Source organism: Haemaphysalis longicornis, unplaced genomic scaffold, assembly GCF_048455015.1.
Source record: "Haemaphysalis longicornis isolate Haplotype H1 unplaced genomic scaffold, Haemaphysalis longicornis Haplotype H1 scaffold_2, whole genome shotgun sequence".
Classification (NCBI taxonomy): domain Eukaryota; kingdom Metazoa; phylum Arthropoda; class Arachnida; order Ixodida; family Ixodidae; genus Haemaphysalis; species Haemaphysalis longicornis.
In genome coordinates this window covers 137,830,492-137,847,714 of record NW_027526295.1, presented here as the reverse complement: position 1 = coordinate 137,847,714, position 17,223 = coordinate 137,830,492, and the positions used below count along the sequence as shown (strand labels likewise).

Sequence of the window (17,223 nt, the reverse complement as noted above, 5' to 3'; positions counted from 1 at the left end):
TCGGGGACTGAAACAGGGATGCCCTTTGAGCCCAATACTGTTCATGCTTTACATGGCAGGGTTAGAAAAGAAAGAAGTCAAGTAGGGTTTAGCCTAACCCATATGCTGCAAGGCGAAGTGGTACAACAGCATATTCCGGGAATGTTATACGCAGACGACATTGTTCTTTTAGCTGATAACCAAACCGATATGCAGCGGCTAATAAATATTAGCGGCCAGGAAGCCACCTACCTCGGGTTAGATTTCAGTGCAGAAAAATCAGGAATAATGGTTTTCAATGACGTTACCACTGACGTAGTGTCTATCCAGCAAGGCGAATTACCTAGAGTGAAGGAATATAAATATTTGGGAGTGTGGATAAACGAAGGGGATAACTACTTAAGAACTCACGAGGAGCAACTTAAGGTTAAGGGAAAGCGAAACGCAGCTATAATGAAGCATAGTAGTAAGAGGAATGTGGAAAGGAGTAATGGTTCCGGGTCTCACGTTTGCGAATGCTATACTCTGCTTAAAATCAGACGTTCTATCAGGCCTTGAAGTAAACCAGAGAACGGTAGGACGTTTGGCCTTAGGCGCGCATGGAAAAACAACTAACGAAGCAGTTCAGGGAGACATGGGCTGGGCGTCGTTTGAAGTTAGAGAAGCTCAGAGTAAAATATGCTTTGAGATGAGGTTGAGGGCAATGGATCAACGAAGGTGGGCAGCTAAGGTTTTTAGGTACCTATACTTGAAAAGCGTGGACACGCAGTGGTTAAGAAAGACTAGAAGGCTAACGATGAAATACGGAAAGAACAGTGGAGAATCCAAAACAGCCAAGGTAACCAAAAAAGAGGCAAGGCAGATTGAAACGAATAAATGGAGGGAAAAAATGGAGGCTAAAACGTCGTTAGAGATGTACACGGCTGAGAAGATGAACATCAGAAAGGAAAATTTCTACGATAATTCCCAGGGCAGTGCTTTGCTTTTTGAGGCTAGAGCAGGTTGCCTGCGAACTAAGAGTTTTGTGGGGAAGTATTCACAAAATGATGGGGTATGCGTGGTCTGCGGAAAAGAAACAGAAACTATGCGGCACATAGTGTTAGAATGTGAGGGTATCCATCCAAATCTACATGAAGAGAATATTGGGCTTTCAGAAGCCCTAGGATTTAAGGGTATCAGAGAGGAAGTTAACTTCAAGGCTGTCGAGGGGACGAAAAGAAGATTAGAATGCTGGTGGACGAAAAGCAGAGAGGGGAATATTGCCTAGGACAGTTACCACCTGTAACAGGGAAAAGAAAGTATTTCGGGCCTAATAAGCGTTAGTGCCTGCCCTAAGCAGCGCTAGTATTAAACCAAGAGTGTAAAACATGGTTATATTAGTCCTTTTTGGTAAGATGACATGTCATCACCCCGCTTCAAAGGGGAAACCAATAGGAATCATCATCATCATCATCAAATGAAAGCCAGTATACTGGCCCCCTAAGGTACTCCAACCGGTTACACTGTATTTGGAGAAAATACATGGTCAATACTGACTGATGCGCGCTATCGGCGATTCCGTAGTGCACTCAAACTTGGCATAAGTTTTGCAAGATGAGTAGAAGGCGTGTATGGGTAACGTCATCATCAAACACGACCACCGTTTGCACAATATTCCTCCGACATTTTCTACAAAATAGCGAATAATATTTATATAACGTTTTATTTTATTTCAATAAAATAAAACTGAAGTTGGGCTAAATAGATAGACTGGCATCCCCAGAGAACGAATATACCAGTCCCTAGGGCAATACCTTCGCAGGAATCTCGTAAATAATAAAAAAATGAAGCTATCAGTCGCTCAGCAGAGATTACGTAAACGGAGACTGAGCGGATGTGCCAAGAGTCACGTGGCAAACAACAGAACAAGGAGCACGCAAACAAGCTCTCAAAGCAACACGTAAACTCTTTCTTCGCAGGTTAATTTTCATAACTCATAAACAATTTTAAATGTACAGGTATAATTCAAGCCGTGCCGACATTCGGAAGCTGCCAAGCCGCGGCGCCGATGGTGGTTGCAATGGTTATTGCAGGGTAGGCGTAGTCACATGCGTGTTATCTCCAACTCGATACGCATAAATTTGAACAGAGAGTTTTAGTGTACGCAGCCGTACGCAAAGAGTTAGTGTAGTCTACTTTCTTTGTGTAGTTCGAGCGCACGCTAGGGGGCTTGTGCATCTCCTTGTTTACATCAGAGCGTCAAAGAGCGTGTCGGCCCTTCACGGTTCCACTCTTCTGTGGACAGTCATCATCATCATCATTATAATAATCATCATCGCCACCAGCCTATCTACACCCACTGCAGGGTACAGGCCTGTTCCATTAATCTCCAATTATCCCGGTCCCGTGATAACTGCGACCAGTTTATCGCCGCCAACTTCTTGATCTCATCTGCCCATCTAACTTTCTGCCGCCCCCTGCCACGCTTGCCTTCTCTAGGGATCCACTTTATTACACTTAATGACCAACCAACGGTCATCTTGCCTTCGCATTACATGCCCTGCCCACGTCCATTTCTTAATCTTAATTTTTACTAATATGTCCTTAACACAGGTTTGTTCCCTGACCCACTCCGCTCTCTTCTTGTCCCTTAATGTGACGCCTATCATCTTCCGTTCCATTGCTCGCTAAGTCGTCCTCAATTTAAGTTGAATCCTCTTAGTGAGCCTCCAAGTTTCTGTCAGTAGGTGAGCATTAGTAAGATACAGCTGTGATACACTTTCTTCTTCAGGGACAGTGTAGTCTTCTTCAGGGACTTTCTTCTTCTTCTGTGGACAGTAATTTGCGTCTAATAGAACAAGCTTTTTGCTCCTGTGTTTTTGAATGCACCACGTGGTTTGAATGCACCACGTGATCCTGAATGTTTGAATGCACCACGTGATCCTGCGGGTGGAGCGTGGTTACTATGTTGGAATTATCGGTAGCGACAGTTCAACCCCACACCGGGTATGTAGATTGCACCCGATTTTTTAAAAACCTTCTCGGCTGGTGCTGGAGCGAAGTGACTTGTTCGGCCCAGTAAATCGCAAGAAGTGAGTGCAACCCTTACGCCGGCCAGGAGGTAATTTATCCGCTGGTAATTTCGCGCTTTGGCCTCAAGGCGCATGCGGTGACGATGGGTTTGTTCCAAGCACATTTATTTGCTGTCTTGAAGTCAAATAAAACGTGTGCGTCAAACCGGATTTTTTGGTTTAGGGCGCTGTGTGCTGCTAGGCTTCCACCAAGGTGCGTACTTGGGTAAAACGATATTTTTGCCACGTTATTGACGCTTTTCATTCCATACAGGGGCCAAGGTCCTTGTCTGTAGTTTCTTGGACGCTCGTAAAAGCTCTAGGCAGATGGGCTAATAACTTGGTTAATAGGCAACTTGCTGCGCAAAACATTACACAGGTGGCGCAATAAGCGTTACCTTATTACGGAAAACAGGCTAAGCGTTCTACTAAAACTCGCGTCGAGGTGCCGACGTAGCGTGCCGCAAAAATTTAGCGTTGCACGTACGCAAACGCAGCAAACGCTATACTGAACCTCGCTAAAGTCTTTTTCGAGTTTTCAGATAAAAGTGCACAGGCACGCTTACTTGGAATAGCGTGCAAATGCACAGGTACTTTCATTCAGGTGCTCGTACACCAAAGGTACCTAGGCCTGTTTTCACACTAGGCAATGGGCGCTGTTACAACAAACTAACACATGGCGCCACGTAGTAAAGCTGAGTGTATCTAAGCGACTGAAACCTTACTATCCATAAGGACAATGCGAAGCCAAGGACGCCCCTGACCTCGTTCTCGCTACGATTGGGCTGTCCGCCGGACGTTTTGTAGGAAAATTGGCCGCGCGGCACATTCACATTGTTTTACCACCATCTCGTGTCCCGTGCGGCACCAAGATTGACGCAGATAGAGTGACAGGTAACAGAAGTGTAGGCGGGCCAGTTGTTTTTTCGTATGCGCCGAGTGCGCGACCAGTGGCTTCTGCGACCGCGATGGTTAACACGGTAAGTTTTAGTTTTACTGCTAGACCCCACCGCTGTCTCACTCGCTTCTGGCCTCCGCTGGCGTCACGCGAAGCGTCATAAAATGGCGCGAGGGACGAAATCCGTTTTTCAATTGGTAATTTCTCGGCAGCGGAAGCATCTCTCGCCTCCGAATAAATGTTGAGAGGTGCTACGGGGCAGTTGCACTTTTGTCTGAGCTCAACTTGCTAGTTTCCTTCAGTGTCCATTGATCCCTTTCTGTATACTGTTTGTAATACTGCCATTTTTTTCCTGGAGTGCGTACATTCCATTGTTTCCAATGGCCAGTTTCCTTGGGGTCGTTTTCAAATTTCCTCCATGTTTTAATGTTGCTTTGACTGTTGCAAGGTTGTATACACGGATGTTGGCGGTCTTGCTTTTGTTGCTCTATTTAGACAACGCGGCCTCTGCACCCCGTACACCACGTGGTTCGCACCATTGCCTTCGCGTAGCCCTGAATTGCTGTGACATCGGTTCCTCGGACTAGGTACTGCCATTATGCGGTGCTTTTTAATAAGGTCCTTAGTTTTTCGTTTTTTTGGAATAACGTGGATTCATCTTGGGGCTGTTTTTCTCCTGTGGGTAGAGCTGCCTGAATGAATAGATTCATGAAATCATTGTTGATGGTGTCTACATCGTTGTCCTAATTGGTCAATACTAACATTTTGTTCTCAAGTAGTACTGTGAATATTCCCCCCTTGCTTCTTATGGAAGGTGGGATAGGCTTCCGAAACTTGAAGAGCTTCATCCCCTATTCTGAATTCCCTATTCTTAAATCCAGACGGATGCGGCTCCTGACCATCCTGTCATCAAGTCTTGTTTTCGCCCTGCCAATTCCCTGTACGCCTGTTAAAATGAAGTCAATTTCATTTTTCGTTTCGCCATTTGGGCCTTTTCAAGTCCGTGTCCTGTTCTTTCTTTTGCGGAAGAATGTATTCATAATTCGAAGATTATTTCTCTTGGCGAAGGCAACCAGCATTTCGCCACGGCTGTTCCGAGAGCCTAGGTCAAATTTTTCCACCGCATGCTACCCTCCTGTTGTAACCCCTATCCTTGCATTGATGCCCCCCTGACGATAGAGTACGGAGCTTTTCGTTCGTTACCAATTCAACGTATTTGTAAAAACAAATGTCCGCAACCTCACCTTTATAAGTGGACGTTGGTGCAAAAACCTCTACCACATGCGACTAATGTTTTAGGGCCGAAGCCTTTTAGGGGCTTGCGCTGTTGGCGTTTAATGTCGTCGTCGCAACCGTCGTCGCATGTAGCCGCGGTACTGAAAAACGGGGCACTCGTTTACGCCTTGCGCTAGAATGTTCCGTGCTTAAACACACGAGACTTTCACAGCAAAGCTGTATACCTTGTAGGGACGCGGCCCCTACGAGCGCCCGCGTAGGGTGATTACAGTGCAGTGCGCGCGTCAAACAGTGATAGTGGCGTCAGTGCGTCATGTGCCCGTGCGCGCGTGTGTGATGAACAGTGAGCCGGAAAAATTACGTGTAGTGCGCATACAACCCGGAACATGCGCACAACCAACGGAGTGGCGTAAAAGCGGCGCTCACAGGAGCGCCAGGGGTGTGTGCGCACCGGGGCACACGCGACAGCGGCTGCTTCCGCGGGCTGCGGACGGGACCGACGGGCGGCCAGCAACAGCCATGACGCATGGACAGCGGGGAGCAACCAGCGTCCGCGGCGGACGCTCTTCACCCGTCATCGGCACAAGTGACTGAAGACGTCGTCGTGAGTGTACAACATCAGGCCGTAACTTTCTGAACAAGCAGTGCTTCAACTGCCGCAATGTTGTCTTTTCGCGCTTTACGCGCACGCTGGCTGTACTGTCGTAACAGTGCCTCCCAAGTTGCTTTCTTTGTTTCTTCCTTCCGTTGTTCTCCCGGAATAAACAGGTGACTTGTTCTCATGTGAATTGGCGTTGCTTCGTCGGGCGGGTTCGGGCTCGCGAACCCTTTACGCTCGAAGGGCGTTCCTTCAACCTCTACTCCCCAACGGTTTCATCTCCGTTGGCGAAAACGCCAAAGCGCCAAGAATACGCTTATACACTGCATGCTTCGCCCCTGCGCAGGTTTCACATTAGTGGAGATGGCCCAAGAATACCTACCTTTGACACGGATAGGGGGTGGCTGTGGATAAGTCAAAAATGGCAGCGAGGCTTGCGTATATTGAGTTTTGTGAACAGACTGGGCGATGAGACGCGACATTCTGCACAGAAAAAAAATTAACCGACATCTCTTCTACCAGGAATAGGGGTTTACAGGGAGCTTGTAAACCTCCTTAGTTGGGACACATCAAAAATACATACATGATTGTTTGAGCAAAGAGTGTTGGTTATTTGCAAGGACCATCAGCAACGCGAAGGATCTGTGATTTTTTTTTTTTCAGGTCAATTTTACAACTCACCAAAACTCAGGATTAACTCGCCGAGCACGCGCACGTTTGCGGTCCCGCTCCCGTTGGCATTCTTGCAGGGCTGTTCGTTTTAAATGCAGAGCATTTCAGTAACTCACGATGTCACCCGCGTTGACGTCCGTAGTCCGCACCGTCGTTGTCCCTACTATATAAAAAAAAATATTATCCGGCGCCCGGTTTCGATCCCTCGACCCTGCGGGCGGAACGCAATGTACATGGTGCTCTACCCACTGCGCCACACAGCCGACACTGAATGGGACGCTATGAACGCGCCTTATATCGTTGGCTCATACAAATTACTGCTGACGAGCGCTCTCTCGTCAGCAGTTGCCACAAGTGCAACAACATTAACGTAACGCAAACTACTTAACGTCGTGCGCCCCCGGAAATGCTCTGCATTTGATCGTGCCCCTCGCGAGGGGGATGTTTCACTGCGTCTTCTCTCGGTCGCGGGACCCGTGGCGCCATCTGGCGGAGGCGCGGCACAACTCGCAGCACTTTGAAATTTAAAGCGCCATCATCGCCGATTGCGTCCCTCTTTGTTAGAGTGACTTGACTGAACACTCGTTCTACTGCAGCATTGGATACTGGCAGCGTGAGCAGTGAAATGGCTAGTTGCGACAGCAACGGAAACATTCGGGCACCAGAGCTGTTTTTGGCTGCTACCCCTCGCATGTCCGGATGTTGTGCAGAGGCAATAGCACCCGGAAAATTGATCCTTATTTGGTTCCCTAGGCACTCTGGATCGCCTTCTTGAGCGATGATTTCTGTTAACCAATCAGCGTTTCCAGCCGTTCCTTCCCTTACACCCTACTGTCTGAACAGTCTAATGCTACGTACCAAGCAGCGGCCCCTACACGCGGATTGTACAGCAGGAAATAAAGCGGCTGTCTTCTATATTTTTCGTTGTTGTTGACTTGTATCAATGAGGTGAATGTTTTTTTTTTTTTCGTCGGAGCGGATCAAGCGCGGCATACCCATGGCGCAGCCGGCATTGAAACGCGCGCGGAGAGAGATAACTTTCTTCAGAAGAAGGAGCGAGCGCTTGCGATTGGCTGGGAGTACGGCGTGATCCGGCGCGCTATACTTGTCTTGTGTGAGCGCCAACCTCTATTTCCTTTCTCACGAAGGAGGGAGCACTTGTGAGGGAGCACTTTCTCGCCAGCTGCGGTCAAGAAGCGGGAGGAGGGTTTTGGAGAATGACGGCACAAGGCAGGCAGTTCAAGCTTTGCTTGAAAATTACGCCTCACACCACCGCGACGTGAAAAATACCGCGCTGCACGGGTGGCAAACACCAGAACAACGGGCCTACACACGGAGGTAAAAATCGACCGTCATCGCCTTCAGGTCTTTCAGAAGCCAGTTTCACGCTAATGTAGCGTGAAACTGGTGTTGTTTTGTTCTGATTTTGGATTTGCAATAGGAAGGGGGGAAAGCGCGCACGCAGTCCCCCCAACTACCAAAAATTACATGCCCCACCTGCCCCAGTTTGGGGTAGTGGCAGGGGTCAACACGAGCGAAGTGCAATGCCCGCGCCTCGCCCTGGGAGCGCGTGTGAGAAGAGAATTTATTATAAAACCACATATCAGCACGCAGCGACTAGTGGTAACAGCGCTGCCCGAAAGAAAAACAAAATCCAATCAGTTTCCAAATACTCCGGGCAGTCAACACTTTGCACGACAAATGTCTATGGTGGTAAAACAAGCTACTCAGAAATCAATCCATAAAAAGTTCACATGCGTTCACAGAAAGAGTTCATAAACCCGTCTTGACCGGCGCAACTCCGACACCAGGTAAGTATGCCTGCAAATCGACCGGCTTTCTGAAGCCACGAGATACTGCCCGGGTAGATGCGCCGGTGGCTTAAGTGACATTGATTGCAATTAACGCATGGTGAAACGAATTTCTGGCTTCCACGTGACGCTCCTCCAAAAATGTGGCCAGTGTTGCCCTATGTTTTATTTAAATGTCGTTTTTTAACAAAGTTACAAGCTCGAAAAGTGTGCACAGAAGCTCGCAGAACGAGTGGGTGGTGCATGCGGCAGTGTTTCGCCGAGCACGTGCTTTCCCGGAGGTGCCACTGTGCGCGCGCTTTCTGGGGATCATCGAGTTTCACAGTGATTTATACTAGGGGGAAATCTGGCGCTAGTGTCCAGGCGAGCCGCGCTTCAGTAGGCGTGCCTTCATGTACAGCGGAGAAGAGTTCCATCGTTACTTGTAATGGCCCAATAACAAGCTCAGAGTGGCATGGGGCTGCAAAAAAAAAAAAAAAGCACAATTGATTTTTTCGTTGAGAGTAATGGCAGTACCTGTGACCCGATCATTACTAGTGCAAGATTCTTCCACATTCTCTGCTATTGTAGCCTTATGAACCAAAAATCCTACCCTCAACTGGTTTCTTTCCGGATACCCGCGGTAACTGGAAATATCCCTTGTAGGGAGCTTTGCAAATCCCGCACCAGCTATTCTCACCTGGCTCATGCAACTAAAGGAATGAATTAGCTTCTCTCAAAACTGTGCGAGCGTTCAACGTAGCTATGAAAAAATTCGCTCCAATCCACGCTGTGAAGGTGAAAGCCCCCTTCTCCCCGCCCCCTACTCAAAATGGGGGCAGAAACTTGGAGGCTCACTAGAAGAGTTCAATTTAAATTGAGGACGACTCAGCGGGCAATTGAATGGAATATTCTCGGTGTAACTTTAGGGGACAGGAAGAGAGCGGAGTGGGTCAGGGAACAAACGCGTGTTAAGGATATATGAGTAGAAATTAAGAAGGAATGCACGTAAGCAGGGCATGTAATGCGAAGGCAAGATAATCGTTGGTCATTAAGGGTAACAGAGTGGATCTTTAGAGAAGGCAAGCGTGGCAGGGAGCGGCAGAAAGTTTGGTGGCCAGATGAAATCAAAAAGTTTGCGGGGATAAATTGGCCGCAGTTGGCACAGGACCGGTATGATTGGAGATCTATGGGGGAGCTATTTGCCTTGCAGTGAATGTATACAGGCTAATGATGACAATGATGATGATGACGACGACAATAATGATAATGATCCCCCTCGCCTAGTATGGTGGCACCTATCTAGTATAGCCTTCCTTGGTATCCGGTGATGTTACGACCTGGCAAGGCAGCACGCCAGCATCGAGGTAACAGCTTCACACAGATATTTATTAATTTATTTATTTATTTATCTAAATATGGCGGGAGGCGTGCCAAATTACACACGCACAGGCGCGCGCACACATCCCTCCACACACACACGCACACACACACACGTACACACGCACGCAAACCCACGCACGCACGCACGCATGCAAACACGCACACACGCACGCACGCATACACACACGCACACACACACGCACGCACGCACACACGCGCACACACACGAACACACACGTGCACACACGAACACACACGCACACGTACGTATGCACACGCGTACACACACGCGCACACGCACACACACGTACGCACACGCACGCACGCACGCACACGCACACACGCATGCGCGCACACACACACATGCATGCACACACACATGCATGCACACACACACACACACACACACACACACACACACACACACACACACACACACACACACACACACACACACACACACGCACACACACACGTTTGGTGGGAGACCACCGGACGGGAGGCCGCGCAGTAAGTTTAAAGGAGAGTACACCACAAGCGTTGTTCATCAGCATTCAAACAAACAGAGTAGCATGTCGGGCAAATGTAATATAAAAAGTTGTTATACGACATTTGAAATTTCTCGGCGCAGTGCCAGCCTTATATGAAAAATTCAGGAGCAAGTAGCCGCATCACCACGCAATTTAGAAAAAAAGATGACCCGAGAACCAGAGGTTCGAAAGCACTAAGGGAATTGTGAATCTCGAAAGCAGTAGAACGGCACAATAGATTTAAAAGATTCATGAGTGACTGCTTCAAAAAGTACATTATCTAAGTGCCCGAAATGAAAATACGGGAGAAAAGAACCTGCCAAGAGTCAGACAAAAGAGAAAAATAAAGAGGCCCAAGGGGCGTGGAGGGCAAAACATTATGGAAAAGGAGTTCTTTGGGATGGCGGAGTAAATGACACCCGGGCGCACCGTACGAGGACACAGAAGCTTGAAAAGGAGAAAAACCGAGAGACGGACGGGATATATAGGAAGCCACAGCATGCAGGAGTGAGGCGATTTTTCATCCCGTCTGGAGCGACAGCTGACAGACCTCTCGCGGCGGACACAGACTACGACGACGAGGAGGCGAGTGCGTTGCTCCGACAAACGTCGCGTCGATTCCCGCCCGGAGTGAGTCGGCACGGCCGCCCCTTCGGTGTCCCGCGCAGTCTCCCTGCTCGACGAGCTTCGGATCTCGCGTCCGCGAGGAGTAGGGCAGTTGCGTGCAGCGGATTGGTCAGTTCCGAGGCGGGAACTGCGACCGTGTTTTGACGTTCTGAGAGGATGCGAGGACGTGTGAGCACTGTGACTAGTCTATGACGTGATAAACCGACACCAATACCGATGCTCGTCCATAAATTCCTCGGCCCTCTGAAGTCTACTTAGGGCTTTTGAAAGTGAAAGCGTGGCGATACGATACTTTTTTAAAACGACTCCTTTACCGCTACACCGTACTTGCGTCTCCTTCTTGGTTCTAGTTTCTTTGTGTCTTCTGTTGCGATGTAATCGACCGGCTTCTTTTCTGCCATACCGTGTATGCGTCCCCTTCGTCGGTTTTGTTTCTTCGTCTGAAGAAGCTAATTACTTTGGCAAGCAGGCTGGTGAAGACCAAAGCTTCTGTAGAGTCAGAGTTCTGAGCGACTGGTGAGCAATTGTTCTAATCACGTGACATAAGTTTCAAGCCTGAGGCGGCATGCACTATTCTACAATTATTACTTTTCCAATTCTTTGTATTGTGAATCTTGTGAAGGGGCCACATTTTTCGCCCGAAGTTCCCAGTTCCTGGCCAATTCGCTAAGTGGACATGTGCCACGAAGAAACAACAACAACAACGACGACGATGATAACAAAACAACAACAACAACTTTTGTTCTACCGCTGGCAACGTGCCGTACAGTGGAAGACCATAGGACTGCTACTAAGGAGACCCTGCTTTGAATGCCATGGAACTGGGCATATGTTTTTAATAAAGTGCAGGGCACTTTGGGCGTTCGCCTTGTCGTCGTATCTCGCTCGCATGGACCAAAGCAGAGCAACAGGGCGTTCCGTCGTAGCCGCTGTCGTCGCGGCGTAACCCAGAGGCTTCGAAAGCAAAGCGGTTTACATTGTCATAGGCGTTAGAAACTCGTGAACCGCTGGCGCGTGTCCTACATCTCCCCGCGCAAAGAAAACTGTAGATACATTTGAGGCCAAAATATACGTAATTAGCCGGCAGCGCCTGCGTTCATTTAGTTACGAACGCTGGTTGGGTTGGTTTTTACGATAGTAAGCGAAGAAAAGTGGCAGTGCAACGTCGGCACGTGCGGTAGAAAAGCAAGCACAAAAAGAACAGAACTCCCGCTGGCGCTGTTTCAGGCAGAGGGCGCGCGAGCACAGCGGAAGCGGGAAATTTGAATTGCATTGGGTGGTAGCAGTGAGCGGATAATGGCGCTCCAGCCCATTATGGCGAATCAGTGCTCTGCACTTCCGACCGCTTTCACATTGAGTGGAACGGCGTTACTTTTTTATTTACTCTTTACAGAGGCGGCCATTTTCTAGACCGGTCAACAACTACGGTTTTGCTGAATGAGGCACTTAAGGGCGTGGCCTTAAAATTTCTGATGTGGACTAAATTTTTTATTATTATTTTTCTCAATAAACGTTTTGCCTGGACCAAATTGGCAAACCTTTAACTCCGTGTGACCTGCGTGGCATTTGTTTGGCAATGATTCCCAGTTGTACTCTTTTTTACCCACGTTACCTCGCAATGAACTTGGTACTGTGAGAGAGGAGAACGGAGAGGGAGCAGATAAGGAGAGGGACACGCTCGATCCGCAGTGCTGCCAGCTAAACATTTTATGCTATACAGATTTTGTAGCGTAAGCTACACTGGCCGAGGTTGAGCAGTTTCGCGTGGACCTTGAAGGGTCGTGCTGCGCAAGCGCGAGGAGCACTGCATTGATTGGATCGGATTGGAATGAATTAGATTTGGATTGTATTGGATGCGAATTTAAATTTGGATTAGATTGGGTTACATTAAATTGGATTGTATTGTATTGGATTGGAAATCCAATTGGAGTACGGGTGTGTAGAGAATTGGGTCTGCACATTAGCCGGTCTGCGCATTCCAGAGGAGTGGCGTCATTGCCGCGGCAGGCGCACTGGCGCCGGCGCGTGCCCAGCTGTGCGCCTCCGTTGCGCAGTAGCCAAGTCTGACGCTGCGCCGGAGCAGCTTGTTAGCCGTTTCGCGAGGCTCCTGGACAGCCGTGCTGAGCATGCGCGAGGAGCAGTGACTGGACTGGACTGGACTGGACTGGACTGGACTGGACTGGATTGGATTGGATTGGAAATCGTTTTAGCAGCAGTAAGCATGATAATAAGCTGATCCTAGGCAACCAGGAAACCTAACAGTAGCCAGCTGAACCTTAGCTCATGCTACGTATATCCTGGCATAGCCGAGCTAAGCCACTGATAATTTTTTTTACAGATTCCTGGACTGAAGAGGCCTCGCCCTCTGGTAGACAACCAAGCAACTTTGACTGCACTAAAAAACGTTTATTCATTATCATCATCGTCGTTACATTCATCATCATCATCACCGTCATCGTCGTCGACGTCGTCGTCGTCGTGTTCAATAAAGTGTCCCGCACGTGCACAAAAATGGTTGAATGCAGATTTAACACCGAGAAATTAACGCTGTCGAATTTCTAAGGGAGAGAGAGAGAGAGACAACCACTTTATTTTACGGCCGGGTCAGGGGGAGGAGGTGGCGGGGGCCCAGAGGGTCTCCGCGACCTGTTGGGCCCTGGAGACGAGGGTGGTCTGGGTCTCCAGGGTCGAGCTCCGCAGGGTTTGCCCCCAGTGGGTGGGTGTGGGGAAATGGGGAAAAAGGGGAGCGGGGGAAGTCACAGAGAGAGTGTAGTTAAGAGTCCCGGGCGCCGCAGAGTGGGCAGAGTAGGGAGGGGAAGAGTGTGAGTGGGAGATAAAGTCTCTGCAGGGGAAGGAGTGCATTTGGAGGAGGCGCCAGGTTCTGGCCTCCTCCTGTGTGAGGCTGGGGTGCGGGCGGGGGGGGGGCGGGGGGGTATAGTGGCGGCGGAGGAGGCGGTAATGTTGTGTGATCTCCCGGTACGAGATGAGAATGTCCCGGGAGCTGGGAAGGCCGTGGTTGGTCTCCAACGAAGGGCCTGCTCGGGTAGTCATAGCTCGAGCTTCTCGGTTGGCCGCCTCATTGGCACCTGTTCCCGTATGGGCGGGGACCCACAACAAGACCACGGGGTGGGGAGGTGGTTTTCGGTGTAGAATTTGGAGGGCAATTTTGGATATTCTCCAGCTTGGAAATTTCTGATTGCGGATTGCGAATCTCACAGGATGGTGTCTGTACAGGGGTCAAGGGCGAGGGATATGGCCGCCTCCTCCGCCGCTGTGGCTGAACTCGTGAGGACAGTGAGGTAGTCCTGAGCTGTGCTATCCTCGGAGAGCGCTACTATGGAGAATGCAGCTCGGGAGGGTTAGCTAACAACGTCTGCGTAGATGGCATGAGGTGAGGGGGGGGGGGGGGGGGGAGGGGGGTGCAGGCGTTGCAGGTGCGCTGCGCGTGCAGCACGTCTGGCCGCATGTAATGTTGGTGGAGTGTTGCGAGGTAGTGGCTTAATTCGTACGAGTTGGCGAAATTCTCGGGGGATGGGGACGGAGGATTGTGGGAGGATAGGGGTCGATGTTTCCACTGCTGTGGCGTGTGCGGTCAATCCTTATGAGTGGCTCGGAAAATGAGTTGGCAGCTCCAGGGGAAGAAGCCTTCCTGGCACCCTGGTCCACGCGCTTCATAGTGGTCAGGAACAACATCCCGAGCATCCCTATTGTGCCGTATTGACTTTCAACGAGTTTTTGAACTCTTTCTGTAAGCACCTATGAACTTTTTATGGATTGATTTCGGAGTAGCTTGTTTCTCCACCACGGACATTTGTTGTGCAAAGTGTTGACTGCCCGGAGTACTTGGAAACTGATTGAGTTTTTTTCTGTTTTTAGGGCAGCTCTGTTACCACTAGTCGCTGCGCGCTGATATGTGGTTTTGTAATAAATTCTCTTTTCACACGCATGCCACGCGCTTGGACCGCCGCCACAAATCGTGCAGCTCGCTCGGAGCACTGCGCAAGGCGCCGTCGGGCGCCACCTTCGACAGAAACGAAGCGCTGCGGCTTAAATCGAGAAAAATTACATGCATTGACGAAAATTGAACGCGCATGCGCCTTCAGCTATCTCGAACGCAGGCGCTCGGCCGGAAGGCGTCGCGCCGATAGCTATTGCGCACCGCTCCCTTGGTCCGGTTTATTTTGTGATTGACAGTACATATTGTACTGTACTCTACAGACGACACCGAATCTTGATGGAAAGCCACTCATGTTCGCGCCGTGCATCTTGTGTTTCCGTTACTTGTTGCAGCACGCTCTATTAAGCGGACCGCACTGATGTATGTACGGTGATCGACAAATGAAGCGTGATCACAAAAATATTAACCAGAGCACACAACTAGCGCGATTTCTTTCCATGCTAGGAAGATTGACGAGTGACCGTAAGAAACCTGGGAAATGTGGCTTTCCAATTTTACCAAAAGCGAGCCATAATTTGACCTCCACATACGGTATTTCCTCTCATTTGTCTATCCCATCCACCTGTCTGACATCCCTTTACGCCCCTCCTCACACCATCAGGCGTTCCGGTGTCCACCCCTATAGGTGTAACAAATTACGCCTGATAGTGGGCCTTCCTTTCAACTTTCCAGACAATAAATTCCTTCATTCATTCGCCTGTCCCGGTTCGTATTTTTGTGTTCGCGCTTTATTTGCCATGAGTGTACAACTTGCTGCCTATGAGGTGACAAAATTAGAGTGCGACTGGGACAACGACAAGAGGAGACGACGGGGCATCAGTAAGGCACGTTGTTGGGCAAGTTAGTGCATAATGGTGATAAAATTAGAGAACAAAACAAGCCGTTCAATAACCGGGGGCGTCGACTGTTAACCGCCTACATTTGACATAGCACACAAGAAAAAGAATCATACGAAAAGATGAAAAGTAATGAGTTAGCTCGGGGTATTTCGCCGATTACATTTTTCCAGGCTGCGATTTGTAACTGCAGTCACATGAGTTCTGAATGCGATAATCGTAACAAATCAATTTTTGCAAGGTACGGGCACGCATGTGAATGTCCACACGTGCACATGTTCTCCGCAGCAACGTTCAAAATCTCCACCAATTCTTTCTAAGAAGGATGAACCCCGAGATTATTCATTCGCTTGCTTCGCCAGTAACAGTAAATCGCTTAGTGTGCTATGCACATAAAATATTGTGCCCTCTCGATAGCGGACACGTAATAGTAGCACTAATAGCATCGAGGTTATTCATGAAACCAACAAAGATGACGCAAATGGCCACACCCGCTGCTCTAGCATGCCAAGACTTGGGGTATTTGTACCCAAGAATTCATGGCCTCGACAGTGGGCTTCGCTGGACTGCATGCTTCATTGCAAGCGCATACACAGGAGCGCCGCGCCGCACGGTTACTTCCGTGAGCATCAAGTAACCTCGGACTGTGACTAGATTAGCCATCGATACCAAACTGTCGCTTCGGAGTCGAAACATCAAATTAGGCGGCAACGACGATAACTGAAACAACACAAACACCCACCCACCACCACCATCATCAACAACAACAAAACCCAAAATGTTCAAATGAGAACAAAACCACGTTCCGGGCTCCTGCAGCTTCTATACAGCGTTCTCTGGCTAATTCAAGCGACAGTGCTATTCGAAAACCAATTTTTCTCAGCAAAAATGTCCACTAATTTTTCTGGTCGCCCCCCCCCCCCCCTCCCTCTGGGCTGCACGGTATTCCTACGGGGCAACGACCTCCGCAGCCTCTGGCTGGCAAAGATCTCACGGCGCGGCAGGCACGAGCGTTCACAAAGAGAAGGACTTAACTGCTGCAGCAGCTAACACTGCACCTCACGATGAGACTGCGCATGAAAGTACCGAGGCTCGGAAAGGTAGGAGTGGAAGGAAAAACGAAGAAAAAAGGAGTCGCGATCGGGAAGTGGGAGCAGTGCGGTTCATTAAGTGAATGTTCCGCGTTTCGAGACCCGCCGGCCCTAAAGGGGTATTTCCCAAATGGCCGCGCCGCCACCGCCGCCACCGCCGCCGCCACCGCCGCTTAGGGCGTCTGTCCCCCCAGGAAGAATAATTTGCCCCGGGGCGCCAACCAGTGAGGTCCTACTGAAGTCCGCAAGTCTGCACTTGCTGGCTGACCTACTTTCTCATCATTTCCTCCTCCCTGTTAACGGCACGCAGACTGAAAACACGGTGATTTCAGCGAAACCCGTATATTCGCCTCCTCTGTTAGTGCTTGTGATGATATTTTCTACGTTTTATTTCGTTTTTGTCTTTGTCTCGCCATCTGAAGTAAAACAGTAACCGAGGGTCTTCCGGAGGCTAGTGCCCTAATAAAAGTAACTAACTTGCCGCCAACTCCCACTGGCCCGACCTTGATGATGTATTTCTGAAACTTCTGTGGTTCTGGAACTTCCAAGAATAGTTAAAGGAGCTATTAAGAGAA

General features: G+C 49.4%; 1 protein-coding gene and 1 non-coding gene across 3 annotated transcripts in view; both read right to left on the bottom strand.

Moving 5' to 3' along the window:
* Positions 1-17,223, bottom strand: part of LOC144169263 (guanine nucleotide exchange factor DBS-like) — a 349,981-nt gene that overhangs the window by 285,800 nt on the left and 46,958 nt on the right. The window lies entirely within an intron of this gene.
* LOC144171243 (U1 spliceosomal RNA) lies at positions 7,878-8,043 on the bottom strand. Its single transcript, XR_013322914.1, has one exon. It is a non-coding gene; the product is annotated as a U1 spliceosomal RNA (small nuclear RNA).